Below are 14,521 nucleotides of genomic sequence, written 5' to 3' on the forward strand. Positions count from 1 at the left end.
AATGTTATTTTATATGGCGTCTTTCTAGAGGGAGTACAATGAGCTTTTTGAATACCCAGCAGTCCTGTATTTATAACGTGAAGTGACTGTCCGGGTCACCCAGGGAGTCTTTAGAAGGGTTTGGATTGGCAGTCAGCATAAAGTGCAGGGGCTCAGCCTCTCTGAGGTGTGCATGTGCTAATGTGATCAGAACCACAAACATAAAGGCCATACTGAACAAATAAAAGAAAGAAAGAAAGAAAGAAAGAAAGAAAGAAAGAAAGAAAGAAAGAAAGAAAGAAAGAAAGAAAGAAAGAAAGAAAGAAAGAAAGAAAGAAAGAAAGAAAGAAAGCTGTATCCAATAAGTAATGAGGACTCACAGTGATGCAGCCACCATTTTGGGTCTGTTCCAGAGCTGCCTGCCATGCTGTGTGCCCGTCTCTCTCTCTCTTTGGGGCTGGGCACAAGTAAAGGTGCTTTCAAAGTGACAGTCTGCTGTCTGACGGGTACATCAGGGTGCCATCGTGTGAAAGAAGGTAGATGAGCTGAAAAGAGCAGCGTGCTAAACGGGGACAGCAGAGGATTTGCCTTGACGCCCGCAGCGATGAAGGCATGTCAGTGTGTGGTATTAACCTATTTGTCGTCACTTGAGGATGTTAGGCCATTCAAAGTTCGGAGGAGATGACATCTTTCTGCCGTGCGTCTCAGTTGATATTTTCGTATTTTTGAAGGCAGACGCCATGCAGGTGTGGATGTGTGCTTGGAGAGCTCGTGTGTCTTTCCTGAAGCTCATGTGAAAACTCCAGTATTGCGTGAGTTCCGTGTATGAGCGACTGTAACTGTAACTTGTCATTCCCGGTTTGCTATTTATTACGAGTCCACTTATTACAGCTCTGGGTGGTCCATATCCAAGAGGTCCTGCGTCCCAGAACACATGTGAAGCCTCCGGGCTACAGTCCATGGCACTGGCACACAGTTCAGTGTGCTGCTCTCACAAGTCCATGGCACTGGGCACACGGATTGTCCACATCCCCCTTCAGGTGGGTTTTTCTGAGTGCCTGGTGGGGGTCACCAGCTCACCCACACCTCTCAGACACACGCCAATCCAGTCAGAGCAGAGAGTGTGCAGCCCCCGGACATTTTAAGGGCCTCACAGACCTGTTACTGCGCAATGTGACGGGCCACTCGGGAGTGCATGGCCGCAAATGGGCAAAATATGCAACAGGGGCTACAGTTTTATAACATCAAATTTGCGAGATTGGAATGCGATGATTTACTCTATTAATTATTTAATGTTCTCCCGCAGCATCTAGATCTTGATGAGGTGGGTGTCTGTGTGTGTGTGTGTGTCACAGTTTGTTCAGGACGGCCCACAGCTGGACAGAAAAATCCCAAAGTCAAAACATAAGCCTGTTGTCAGACATGTGCACATGGGAGACAGCTCGAGGGCTTAAATAAGAGTAATACCACGGCAGACCAGGGGGTGGCGAGTTGGACTAACTCTTTCACTCTCTGCAGACTATCCTGGAGAAATCCCACAGGGTGGCGACGCTTTTAATGACGTCACTTCTGATACCGGCGCCATTGATGACATCAATTTGGCACTGGCACCATTGATGATGTCACTTCTGGTTCCAGTGCCATGGATGACGTCACTTTCGGTACTGGTGCAATCGATGACGTCACTTCCTGTACTGGTGCCATTGATGATGTCACTTCTGGTTCCGGTGCCTTTGATAACGTCAGTTCTGGTCCTGGTACCATTAATAACATCACTTTCTGCATTGGCACCATTGATGACGTCACTTTTGGTACTGGTGCAATCGATGACGTCACTTCCTGTACCGGCGCCATTGATGATGTCACTTCCGGTTCCAGTGCCATTGATGATGTCACTTTCGGTACTGGTGCCATTGATGACGTCACTTCCTGTACTGGCGCCATTGATGATGTCACTTCCGGTGCCTTTGATAACGTCAGTTCTGGTCCTGGTACCATTAATAACATCACTTCCTGCATTGGCACCACTGATGACGTCACTTTTGGTACTGGTGCAATCGATGACGTCACTTCCTGTACCGGCGCCATTGATGATGTCACTTCCGGTTCCAGTGCCATTGATGATGTCACTTCCGGTGCCTTTGATAATGTCAGTTCTGGTCCTGGTACCATTAATAACATCACTTCCTGCATTGGCACCATTGATGACGTCACTTTTGGTACTGGTGCAATCGATGACGTCACTTCCTGTACCGGCGCCATTGATGATGTCACTTTCGGTACTGGTGCCATCGATGACGTCACTTCCTGTACTGGCGCCATTGATGATGTCACTTCTGGTTTCGGTGCCGTTGATAACGTCAGTTCTGGTCCGGGCACCATTAATGACATCACTTTCGGCATTGGCACCATTGATGATGTCACTTTTGGTACTGGTGCCATCGATGACATCACTTCCTGTACCAGCACCATTGATGATGTCACTTCTGGTTCCGGCGCCTTTGATGACGTCATTTCTGGTCCTGGCACCATTAATGACATCACTTCTGGTACTGGCGCCATTGATGATGTCACTTCCGGTTCAGGCGCTATTGATGATGTCACTTCTCGTTCCGGCACCTTCGGTGACATCACTTCCTGCACCGGTGTTCCCACTGGCGTCACTTCCGGTCCCGGCGACATTGTTTCTGATTTGGGTCCAGATGACGTCACTTCCTGTCATGGCCTTTACGCTGTCATGCGATGAGCGAGAGAAAGAGACGGTCTAGAGGAGCCCTCAAAAACCGTAATTCCATAATTAATTGTGAATTCTTCTCATCGATTGCTATCATAATGACCTGTTTCATGATCAGAAAGATCAGAGCAGTAAATAATTAGTGAAATGTTACAGAAGAGTTGGGCTCCCAGGGCACAAAGCCCACTGATGCTCATTTTGTTACTTTGATTTTTCACGTCCCGTTTTGATTTCATCCATGACACCTCCCGATGTCTGACCTTAGCCTTCCCTCAGTCCTTGATCCGTAGTGTGCAGTCATCCGTCTCCTGCTTTAATTTCAGTTGGCTCTGCTGCTCGGTCCGCACATTGAGTGCCAAGCATGTCAGGTGCCTCCTCCTTCTTTTTTGTTGCCCAGTGGCACTTACCCTGGCACACCTGAGCCCAATTTATTATTTATCATTATCAATGTTCATTTATCACGCCACATACATTCATCTTTGAACCAGTTTGATCCAGTTCAGTGCCGGTGCAGCGCCAGTGTAGGCCCCAGGTAGGCCAAGGCCCACCCACTTTGCTTATTTAATTATTAAATTTTTTTTGTTTTTGCAAATTAATCCCGGCTAAAGGCACACATTTTAATATACTGTACATCTTCCTTGATTAAAATATCAATTAAAAATACATTTACGCAGCAAAGTCGCCAATTTAATGAATTTAATTTAATTTTTGATTTGGACTTTAATTTTTTTAATAATGTATAAATCTGTTTCTTTTTTTCGACAGCTCTGTACTAATACTAAAGGAGAGCTGGGCTTACAGAACAAAATTCCCAGTCCTGCTAATTAAAATCCCATGCCATGACAATCATTTAGGGGGGCTCAAGACAGTTTTTTCTTTTCCAGATGTTGTATGTGCTCAGTCCACCATTGGCCACCATTTGATCATTCAAAGCTTGAATATTTTCCCAGTTCACATTACTGGGGGCTTTAAGGGGCTGGAACCTGTCCTGGGCACCAGGTACAATGCAGGAGCCCACCCTGGGCGGGGTGTAGAAGGCCACTCTCACACACCCAGGAAAAGCACACCACACAGGTGGTGGCCAGGGGGAGAGGATTTGAACCCTCGAGACCCCACCCTTCTTTCTTCTATTTGAGCCCACTGGTTCAAAGTATGCATGTGCAGACAACTCATCTGACTGGCCTGAGGGTCTGCAGACCCAAATGTGCAACCACTTCATGTGAAGAGCTCAATGGTTTCAGCTCATTTCCCTAAATGAATGGAGACACTTGGACCGCAGGGGTCCAGATGTGCCCTCTCCTGTCTCGTGAATGCCCACCTGAGGCTGCTGATGGCGACGTGTTTAACTGTGGAGCCATGAAGCCTCTCTGCCTTGTGACAGATGAGCACTGAGCCACCGTCAGCTGATTTGTGGTGCCAGTGTGGAGTGTATAGCGCACCCCACCGAGTACAGGCTCAGAGCCTCACCAGTGGGCTACTGGTCATCTGACAGCCGAGGACCACTGGGGTGGGTGGAGGAAGGCACCAGTGTCAACAACTTTAGATACCAGTGCTGCGGATATCTACAAGTTGTATATGAGCAACCAATTGTGTCTCAAGCGAAATAATCAAAATGGGGAGCCTCTTCTAGTGCGATGAGATGCCAAAGGGGCCCAGGAAATCGCCGATGAGGTTACACACAGAAATCCTAAAAAAAATAAATGCAAAAGGCTTAAATATGCAGACGGAAATCACAGCCGTGTTTACTTGTGCACAGTGCAAACAGATTGAACAGCTGAGCCCGGAGTTAGTGGCTCTAATACGCCACACAAGGCTGTCGACACTCGCAAGATCTCTGATTAGCATAAACAGATGCACACATCATATGTGTAGTCCTGTCAATATGGGGTCTCAAGCCCAACTCGGCGGTCCCCCGCGCTGCCGTTTGACTGACTTCAGAGGAGGAGCGCCATGGAGGCCTGGGAGTGCGCCGCTGACGCGAGGTTTATGGACGTTAAAGAAATGTAAATGTCAGCCTGCGTCCTCACGGGTGAATTTTATAGTAGGACGGGGCAAGCAGAGCGCTCTTTATCTTAAGTGCACATATTGGCCATGTGTTAGATTTACAAAACAGGAATAGAACTGCGTGCTTCAGCCGAAACGCCTCAGTCATGGCTTCAAATCTCACTGCGCACTTGGGATGCGTCTCTCTCTGTGCTTTCTCAGGGGTACCCTGGCTGTGCCCCCCCAAGATAAGTGGGGTCATTAAAAAAAGAGGACAAGGCACCCTGACAGGGGCTGACCACTGCTATGCAAGCAAAGTTGCTGGTATAGACAACCATCTTTCTCTTATATAGCGCCTTTCCTGTCTGTCTGGCCATCTACAGTGGACTCGGAAACGATTAAGACCCCTTCATTATCTGCACACTTTATTTGTAAACAGATTTCATTTGAAATGAAGACATTTACGTTTCTGCCCATCAGTCTATACTCGTAATAATGACGTAAAAGTGAACACACGTTAGCAGAAAGGTGTGTACATGTATTCAAATAAAACCTGAAAAGTTGCATTCATACAAGTATTTAGACCTTTAATGCAGTAATTTGTAGAAGCCCCCTTTCCAGCAATTCCAGCTACAAGATTATCCATCTATTAAATAGTGCCTTTCACATCTATCTATTATATAGTGCCTTTCACATCTATCTATCTGTCTATTTATCTATCTATCTGTTATATAGTGCCTTTCACATCTATCTATCTATCTATCTATCTATCTATCTATCTATCTATCTATCTATCTATCTATCTATCTATCTATCTATCTATTATATAGTGCATTTTCTATCTATCTATCTATCTATCTATCTATCTATCTATCTATCTATCTATCTATCTATTATATAGTGCCTTTTATCTATCTATCTATCTATCTATCTATCTATCTATCTATCTATCTATCTATCTATCTATCTATCTATTATATAGTGCCTTTTATCTGTCTATCTATCTATCTATCTATCTATCTATCTATCTATCTATCTATCTATCTATCTATCTATCTATTATATAGTGCATTTTCTATCTATCTATCTATCTATCTATCTATCTATCTATCTATCTATCTATCTATCTATCTATTATATAGTGCCTTTTATCTATCTATCTATCTATCTATCTATCTATCTATCTATCTATCTATCTATCTATCTATCTATCTATCTATCTATCTATCTATCTATCTATTATATAGTGCATTTTCTATCTATCTATCTATCTATCTATCTATCTATCTATCTATCTATCTATCTATCTATCTATCTATCTATCTATCTATCTATCCATCTAGTGCCTTTCATATCTATCCATCTATCTATCTATTATATAGTGCATTTTCTATCTATCTATCTGTCTATCTATCTATCTATCTATCTATCTATCTATCTATCTATCTATCTATCTATCTATCTATCTATTATATAGTGCCTTTTATCTATCTATCTATCTATCTATCTATCTATCTATCTATCTATCTATCTATCTATCTATCTATCTATCTATCTATCTATCTATCTATCTATCTGTCTATCTATCTATCTATCTATCTATCTATTATATAGTGCATTTTCTATCTATCTATCTATCTATCTATCTATCTATCTATCTATCTATCTATCTATCTATCTATCTATCTATCTATCTATCTATCTATCTATATAGTGCCTTTCATTATCTATCTATCTTTCAGTGTGCATTCCCTATGAGTGTACTATGAAAAGCTAATTAGTGGAAACTACAGAATTCTGTCTCTCTTAGCTGGTCCCTTACTTATCTGTCTGTCATATAGTGCCTTTGATATATGCAGAGGATTCAGAACGTTTTCAGATCCCTTTGCCTTTTACCTGCTTTATTGTGTTGTAGATTTTATTTTAAATGGATGCATTTGCAATTCCTGCCCATCATTCTACACTCAATAACCCATCCATCCATCATCCAACCCGGTATATCCTAACATAGGGTCACGGGGGTCTGCTGGAGCCAATCCCAGCCAACACAAGGCAGGAACAAACCCCGGGCAGGGCGCCAGCCCACCGCAGGGCACACACACACACACACACACACACAAATCTACACAACAAGCACACACTAGGGACAATTTAGGATCTTTGGACTGTGGGAGGAAACCGGAGCACTTGGAGGAAACCCACACAGACACGGGGAGAACATGCAAACTCTTCTTGTTCACCTGGATTTGGGCGTTATATCCCATTCTTCCAGGTAGATCCTCTCAAGCTCCATTAGATTGTATGGACATGTCTATAAATGGCCATCTTCAGGTCTCTCCATGGATGTTCTATGGGGGTTTCAGTCAGGGCTTTGGGTGGGCCACTCAAGAACACTTAAACACAAGTGTCCAGTGGCTCCTGACTTGTCACTAAGCCACACCAGAGCAAGCCACTCCTTGCAGTCTTCACCTGGACAGTAAATGGACTGGCCGCTGCAATTCTTCTGTGCTGCCTCATTTCCTTTTCCATTTATTTGCTTAGCAGACATTTTTATCCGAAGTGACTTAGTAGACATCAGGCTGGGGGACATGTCAAAGGGCAAGGTTACAAAATTGATCGTCCCATGTGAAGACCTCAAAAAATACAAGCAAGTTTCCATTCTTCGGTTACAGGAACCTGACGGATGGACAGAAAACCAGCAAGCTGGAGCGTCTTCAAAGTCATCTTAGCATCCCTGAGGGAGTCAGCACCTTGAATGGAGGTGGGCCGCTCGGTTCCACCAGCCAGCATCGACACATGAAAAGATACCGGATTGAGATTTTGTTGGCGTCAGCAGTCACTGCTCATCAGTAAACCTGTGTGGGTGCAACGAGGGTCTCCATATCTGTAGAGGCCTCCTGTGTGGGTGAGCATCAAGGACTTGAACTCACTACGTGCTGCTGCCAGAAGCCAATGTGGCGATCTGGAAAGAGGAGTGACATGTGAGTTATTTGCGGCGGCTGGGTGACTAATGCCAGCAGGGAGTTGCAGGACCAAAGCCTGGACCAGGAGCTGTGCTGCACCCTCCATCACTTAAGGTCTGATCTGACAGATGTTGTGTGAATCTGCAAGACCGAGAGGCCGTAAACAACATGATCGGTGAAAGACAGCGGGACCCCCGATCAGCACTCTAAGGTTGCGTTTAGTGATGATGAGCAGAGCAGAACAGAGGTGGGCTGCTGAACAGATGGGCTGCCTGGGATGACAAGAAGGTCCGTCCTTGCCAGGCTAAGCTGGAGATGGCGCTCCTTGGTCCAGAGACATGCAGAGATTTAAGCTGATGCCTGGTGGTCCTCCGAAACAGAATGTCAGGTTCGGCTGCGTATCATCGCCACAGCATGGGGTCTAGTGAGGAGAGGAGAACCCCCCTCAATGAGCCTTTTACTTTGGCAGGCTCCTCCAGGACAGAGCCCTGCTCACGCCCGTGGCACACATTGTGGCGTTTCATTCCATTGGCAAATTCATCAGACTGCTCCTCTACCTCTCGTCTCATGGAGGATCCCCTGCTTGCTGAGATCTTTAGCGTTGCTCCTCTCGTTGCTTTTCTTCTCTCATATCCTGATATGAATTACCGAGTTTTCCTCTTTGCGCCCAATCGTCATTCAGGCAGCCCATGTTCTTGTGGGTGCCATGTTGGCACAGAAATGCAATTTCCGAGCGGAATATTTTGTTGTGCTCTCTCTCTTCGGGACTGGCACACGTCTGCCGCAGGCCTTTGTGATGCTAATAGGCTGATGTCGCTCTGCCAACGCTGGTGAGGGCACATTCGGCACAAGCAGTCGGGGAATTGTGTTATATGTTTTAATAGCAGCACGCTTTGTCTCTGTCATTTGTTACTTTGTGCCTTTCCAGCCCTCGCTCTATTAGGTAAACTTTTCTTATTAATTTGTTGTCTGAACCTTAAATGTTTGTTTTTTTTTCCTTCCAGTTTTGCTGTTGCTTTGCCTTGTCGGGTTTCTGTTGTATTTCATTCACATGGAATCATTATTGTGTACAGTAGTATCTCCTGCAGATATATTGGAGTTACTCCAATAAGGCCACCAATCCCACCTGCGCATCAGCCAAGGAGGTCCAGCCACTTCAAAATTGTGGACAGACGACCCCGAAAATGGCCGTTAAAAGAGAAAGAGAGCCCACTAAAATGTACTCGGTGCTTTGACTTGAACCGCACTACGAGCAGCAGCCTCACTCCCTCATGTTGTTGATTGGATTGTGCTTTGGCTTTTTAAGTCGGATTTTTACATTTCTCCCGTTAGGATGAGTTTGGCACATTTCAAATGTTATATTGGGCAAAAGTGTTCACAAAAGGCACTTTAACCTCTAAGGTTCTTTTTATGTTGGTCGACAAGTTAATACTGGAAATGCCTAAATTATCAGCCTTGATTTGCACTTCACTACCTGACGTTCACTCATCGCTCATTCTCATCGCAGGCAGCAATGGCCGAGGCTGGCTACCATAGCATCAGCATCTTAATGATGGCCAACGAGACCGGCTACCTCAGCATCTCTATAGCTGGCTACCACAGCATCAGCATCTTAATGATGGCCAACGAGACCGGCTACCTCAGCATCTCTATAGCTGGCTACCACAGCATCAACTTCTAAGCAATGGCCACCAAGGCCGGCTACCTTAGTATTGTTATCTTAGCAATGGCCGAGGCTGGCTACCACAGCATCAGCATCTTAATGATGGCCAAGACCAGCTACCTCAGTACTGATATCTTAGCAATGGCTGAGGCTGGCTACCACAGCATCAGCATCTTAATGATGGCCAAGACCAGCTACCTCAGCATCTCTATGGCTGGCTACCTTAGTATCAGTATGGTTTGAAACCTCAGCATCAGCGTCTTAATGATGACCAAGACCAGCTACCTCAGCATCTCTATGGCTGGCTACCTTAGTATCAGTATGGTTTGAAACCTCAGCATCAGCGTCTTAATGATGACGAAGACCAGCTACCTCAGCATCTCTATGGCTGGCTACCTTAGTATCAGTATGGTTTGAAACCTCAGCATCAGCGTCTTAATGATGACCAAGACTAGCTACCTCAGCATCTCTATGGCTGGCTACCTTAGTATCAGTATGGTTTGAAACCTCAGCATCAACATCTTAATGATAGCCAAGGCCAGCTACCTCAGTACTGATATCTTAGCAATGGCCAAGGCTGGCTACCACAGCATCAGCATCTTAATGATGGCCAAGACCAGCTACCTCAGCGTCTCAATGGCTGGCTACCTTAGCATCAACATCTTAACAATGGCCATTGAGGCCGGCTACCTTAGTATTGTTATCTAAGTGATGCCTGAGGCTGGCTACCTCAGTATCATTATGGCTTGGTACCTCAGCATCAACATCTTAATGATGGCCAAGGCCAGCTACCTCAGTACTGATATCTTAGCAATGGCCAAGGCTGGCTACCTTAGAATTGTTATCTTAGTGATGGCCGAGGCTGGCTACCTCAGCATCAACATATTAATGATGTCTGAGGCCAGCTACCTCAGCATCTCTATGGCTGGCTACCTTAGCATCAACATCTTAGCAATGGCAATCAAGGCCAGCTACCTTAGTATTATTATTTTAGCGATGGCTGAGGTTAGCTACCACAGCATCAACATCTTAATGATGGCTAAGGCCCGTTACCACAATATTGTTATCTTAGCAATGGTGGAGGCTGGCTACCACAGCTTTAGCATCTTAATGATGGCCAAGGCTGGCTACCTCAGCATCTCTGTGGCTGGCTACCACAGTATCAATATCTTAGCAATATCTAAGGCCATTTACCTCAACATCAGTATGGCTTGGCACCTCAGCATCAACATCTTAATGATGGCCAAGGCTTGCTACCTCAGTACTGATATCTTAGGAATGGCCGAGGCTGGCAGCCTTAGTATTGTTATCTTAGTGATGGCCAAGGCTAGCCACCTCAGCATCAACATCTTAATGATGGCCAAGGCTAGCTACCTCAGTACTGATATCTTAACAATGGCCAAGGCTGGCTACCACAGCATCAGCATCTTAATGATGGCCAAGACCAGCTACCTCAGCATCTCGATGGCTGGCTACCTTAGCATCAACATCTTAACAATGGCCATTGAGGCCGGCTACCTTAGTATTGCTATCTAAGTGATGCCTGAGGCTGGCTACCTCAGTATCATTATGGCTTGGTACCTCAGCATCAACATCTTAATGATGGCCAAGGCCAGCTACCTCAGTACTGATATCTTAGCAATGGCCAAGGCTGGCTACCTTAGAATTGTTTTCTTAGTGATGGCCGAGGCTGGCTACCTCAGCATCAACATATTAATGATGTCTGAGGCCAGCTACCTCAGCATCTCTATGGCTGGCTACCTTACCATCAACATCTTAGCAATGGCCATCGAGGCCAGCTACCTTAGTATTATTATTTTAGCGATGGCTGAGGCTAGCTACCACAGTACCAACATCTTAATGATGACCACCGAGGCCAGGCTACCTTAGCATCATTATGGCTTGGTACCTCAGCATCAACATCTTAATGATGGCCAAGGCCCGCTACCACAATATTGTTATCTTAGCAATGGCAGAGTCTGGCTACCACAGCTTCAGCATCTTAATGATGGCCAAGGCTGGCTACCTCAGCATCTCTATGGCTGGCTACCACCGTATCAACATCTTAATGATGGCCAAGGCCCGCTACCACAATATTGTTATCTTAGCAATGGCAGAGTCTGGCTACCACAGCTTCAGCATCTTAATGATGGCCAAGGCTGGCTACCTCAGCATCTCTATGGCTGGCTACCACCGTATCAACATCTTAGCAATGTCTAAGGCCATTTACCTCAACATCAGTATGGATTGACACCTCAGCATCAACATCTTAATGATGGCCAAGGCTAGCTACCTCAGTACTGATATCTTAGGAATGGCTGAGGCTGGCAGCCTTAGTATTGTTATCTTAGTGATGGCTGAGGCTGGCTACCACAACATCAGCAACCTCAACATCAGTATGGCTTGGAACCTTAGCATCAGTATATTATTGATAGTTGACGATGGTTACATCAGCATCAACATCTTAGCAATGGCCGGCTACCTCAGTACTGATATCTTAGCAATGGCCGAAGCTGGCTACCACAGCATCAACAGCTAAGCGATAGCCAAGGCTTGCTATCTCTCAATGGTCAAAGCTGGTGACCTCTGCATCAGCAGAGTTTGCTAACACAGCATCAGCATTTTAGTGATGGCCAAAGCTGACAACCTTAGTATTATTGATATCTAAGTAATGACTGAGGCTGGCCACCTCAGTATTGATATTTTAGTGATGGCTGAAGCTGACTACCTTAGCATGAACATCTAAGCAATGGCTGAGGCTGGCTACCTCAGCATTAGTATATTATCGATTACCTAAGCTGTCTACCTCAGCATCAACATAGCTTTGCTGTCATAGTATCAATATCTAAGTGATGGCCAAGGCTGGCTACCTCATTACCAAAATCTTAGCAATGGCCAAGGCTGGCTACCTCCACATCAACATTTTAACGATGGCCGAGGCTGGCTACCTCAGCATCAACATATTAATGATGTCTGAGGCCAGCTACCTCAGCATCTCTATGGCTGGCTACGTTAGCATCAACATCTTAGCAATGGCCATCGAGGCCAGCTACCTTAGTATTATTATTTTAGCGATGGCTGAAGCTAGCTACCACAGTACCAACATCTTAATGATGGCCACCGAGGCCGGGCTACCTTAGCATCATTATGGCTTGGTACCTCAGCATCAACATCTTAATGATGGCCAAGGCCCGCTACCACAATATTGTTATCTTAGCAATGGCAGAGGCTGGCTACCACAGCTTCAGCATCTTAATGATGGCCAAGGCTGGCTACCTCAGCATCTCTATGGCTGGCTACCACAGTATCAACATCTTAGCAATGTCTAAGGCCATTTACCTCAACATTAGTATGGCTTGGCACCTCAGCATCAACATCTTAATGATGGCCAAGGCTAGCTACCTCAGTACTGATATCTTAGGAATGGCCGAGGCTGGCAGCCTTAGTATTGTTATCTTAGTGATGGCTGAGGCTAGCTACCACAACATCAGCAACCTCAACATCAGTATGGCTTGGAACCTTAGCATCAGTATATTATTGATAGTTGATGATGGTTACATCAGCATCAACATCTTAGCAATGGCCGGCTACCTCAGTACTGATATTTTAGCAATGGCCGAATGGCCAATGGCTTGCTATCTCTCAATAGTCAAAGCTGGTGACCTCTGCATCAGTAGAGTTTGCTAACACAGCATCAGCATTTTAGTGATGGCCAAGGCTGACAACCTTAGTATTATTGATATCTAAGCAATGGCTGAGGCTGGCTACCTCAGCATCAGTATATTATCGATTCCTGAAGCTGTCTACCTCAGCATCAACATAGCTTTGCTGTCATAGTATCAATATCTAAGTGATGGCCAAGGCTGGCTACCTCATTACCAAAATCTTAGCAATGGCCAAGGCTGGCTACCTCCACATCAACATTTTAACGATGGCCGAGGCTGGCTACCTTAATATCCATATTTTAGTGATGGCTGAGACTGGCTACCTCAACATCAGTATGGCTTGGTACCTCAGCATCACCATCTTAATGTTGACCAAGGCCGGCTACCTCAGCATCTCTATGACTTAAAACTACAGCATCAACATCTCAGCAATGGCTGAGCATGCCGAAGCCCACCCAAAAAAATTTGACAGTTGTAGCCAGGGTTAGGATTATCAAAAAGAGAGACGTCCAAAACAGAGTTCCTCTTCTAGATCCATAACTGAAATTGGTGGTCCACCTTGGAGTTAGGCATGTGTGATCAGATTCGTGGAATGCTTGAGGGTCAACTATGGATCCAACATTGGGTGAGAGGAAGGGGTGCCACTGATTCAGAGTCCGGGAACGAGACTGGAGGTGGAGTAATGGAGGGTGGTTGAGCCAGGAAAGACCCTCAGTCACACAAGCGAGCCTGGTGGGTTGCTGCTGTCACATGGAAGTTTATTTACTTCATATGATTTGGCAATTTAACGTCATTTTCGGTCGTGTCTTATCCCATGTGTTAACATAAGGAACATGAAAATTAAATTAAAAAATATTTGCTAGAATTTCCACCCCGGATTATCATAAAACAACACAACAACACACCTTGGCTTTCCCATGTGCATTAAATCCACTTCACGGCCACAGGGAGCATTTTACTTTTCCTGGCTGGATGGACCAGCTTATTACAGGATGTGTAAAACCTCCAGTGTGTGCCAGGAGATTTTGCCAGCTTTGCCCAACGCCAGACGGCATAGCATTCTAATTAAATTAATAAGGTTGTTTTATTATTTGTAACGTCTTAAGTTGCCGTCTTCAAGCCATCTTTCCCTGTTTGCTCATAAGCTCACGCCCAGCTGTCTTGGATTTGGAGAGACCATTACAGTCCTGTCGTTGTCCTGGCTTGGCCCTGTGTGCTGCTAGCCTGCTGAATGAGATGTCTCTCCACTCTCGGCCAGAAGTTAAAGCACAATGCACGGTGACTTTTACTCCCACGTTAAGCACTACAGGTGCGTGTCGCCACTTCCCAGTCCTGGAGAAATATCACGCGGCATATGGGCAGGATGTAGGAGCTGTGCTACTCGGCTAAGGTGACTTGGAATCCAAGTAACCAAAATATATAACTATTTCATAAGGACTTTAGAGGGTCAGCGCAAGTTGGATGGTTGGGAGACAAAGTCAGAGAGGCGAGATTGCATTGGTTTGGACATGTGCAGAGGAGAGATGCTGGGTAT

The 14,521-nt window shown here is 45.4% G+C and overlaps 1 protein-coding gene across 15 annotated transcripts in view; it reads left to right on the forward strand.

The window, feature by feature from the left end:
* Positions 1-14,521, forward strand: part of rbfox1 (RNA binding fox-1 homolog 1) — a 2,603,746-nt gene that overhangs the window by 1,103,568 nt on the left and 1,485,657 nt on the right. The window lies entirely within an intron of this gene.

Source organism: Erpetoichthys calabaricus, chromosome 11 (genome assembly GCF_900747795.2).
Source record: "Erpetoichthys calabaricus chromosome 11, fErpCal1.3, whole genome shotgun sequence".
NCBI classification, from domain to species: Eukaryota; Metazoa; Chordata; class Cladistia; order Polypteriformes; family Polypteridae; genus Erpetoichthys; species Erpetoichthys calabaricus.